Source organism: Pteropus alecto, unplaced genomic scaffold (assembly GCF_000325575.1).
Source record: "Pteropus alecto unplaced genomic scaffold, ASM32557v1 scaffold45, whole genome shotgun sequence".
NCBI lineage: Eukaryota > Metazoa > Chordata > Mammalia > Chiroptera > Pteropodidae > Pteropus > Pteropus alecto.
In genome coordinates this window covers 6,124,075-6,125,834 of record NW_006442491.1, presented here as the reverse complement: position 1 = coordinate 6,125,834, position 1,760 = coordinate 6,124,075, and positions in this window count along the sequence as shown.

The window sequence follows — 1,760 nt, the reverse complement described above, 5'->3', positions numbered from 1 at the left end:
ACCTGTAAAATGTTACTTTTACTGAAAAAAAAAAAATCAACTTTTAGGCTAGGATAACTCTTTGCTTCACAGACCATGTCTTTGGAAGTATTTTGGCCATGGTCTTGTCCAGGAAACTCCCTGAATTACCAAGTCCACATTATAAGTGCTGATTCTTTCCTGATTCCTTTAGCCAATCCCTCTCTCCCCACCACACATACACACACACAGAAAACTATTATATTTCCATCTGCACCTACCTCAAGTAACCCCTCTTTATTAAAAAATAGCAGGCAATAATAGAAGGTATGAAGGGCTAGAAGCACCTATATGAGGTTTTTGCCCTAATGAATGAAACTTTAAAATAAAAATAGAAAATATTAATGGCAAAATATTTGAATCTTGTACTGTTTTCAAAGATCTATAGAATATGTGTCCCATAATACGAAGGGAAAATATGTTAGGGACAGAGAAGATATGTTCTGAGGAGCTCCTTCTCCTCTAAGCCACCCCTAAAACCAGATCGTTCTCATTTTCCCCTTAACTAAGGAAACTTACTGTCTTTAAGCTTATTCCTATTCCTCACTCTTAAGTTCAGCTTCTTCCTGAATAAAATTGTCACCTGTCATTGGTTATGACCAACTACTGCTAAGTTTATTGCAACACCCAGTCCAATTTCCATAAAATCACACTCTGCTTTTCTAAGCCAGAAGCTTCCAGGAGTCCTCAATAGATACAGTGCCGCAGGCAAGACACCCACTGGAAGTGGAAATGTGTCAGTTTTTCATCTAAGGCACAGGCAGCTGCTACTTGTCAGTTCACAGCTACTTGTCAGTTCACAGCCAATAGCAGCAGGTGGAGAAAAAAACATCCTAAACAAGGACTAAAGGACCTGTGCTCTCTGCTGAGCCCTTCCACTAATTATCCCTTTGGCCTTGCACAAGTTGCTCCCCATCCAGCTCCCCCTTCCCCAAAACCAAACCTGGGCATGAGAATTCAAAGAGCTCTTCCAGATTCACTGTACTCCTCAGTTTGCCACACCAGCCAAGACTTCCAGACTCCAGAATGTCAGCTCCTCACAGACATGTGCAGAAACTACAGCTTAACCCCAAATGCTTTCTTTGTCTTTTGCAATTAATGCAGATATTTTCATTTTTTTCAAACTCCTCCTTCTTCCTATCTGATTAATATGTTCCTTATTATAAAAGTAGTAAAAATATTCACACATACGAATAAGCAGAAAAAAGAGAAATCACCCATAAATTCCAATTCTTTCAATCTGTAATGTATATGTAGAGATTCTACATGCTATCGGTAGTATTTTTCAACTTAATAATACATTGAGACACTTTCCCTTACCTTTTTATATAACTTTAAAATTTAATTTTAACAACTACAATTGCTATATCATAGATTGTGTCATGACTTAATTTACCAATTTAGATTTTTTTTCTTTTGTTTTTGTTTATGTCACTGTTCACTCTTCTTTGAGTAATATACCTAATTGCTCTTTATTCATTTGTGGCAGTGTTTCAAGTGGCTGCAAATTCTTTCAAATTCTTCCAAGTGAGAGGTAAAATATGATTCCACTCTTTAATCTGGACTGGATTTATGACTCACTTGTAACTCAGAGAACAAGGCAGAAATGATACTATGTGACTACTAAGACTAGATCAGAATAGGGCATGCAGCTCCTACCTGAGTATCTTGGAAGACTTTTCTTGAACTGCTTGCTCTCAACATATACTTTCTTAGAACCCAGCTGCCATGTTTTAAGGAAA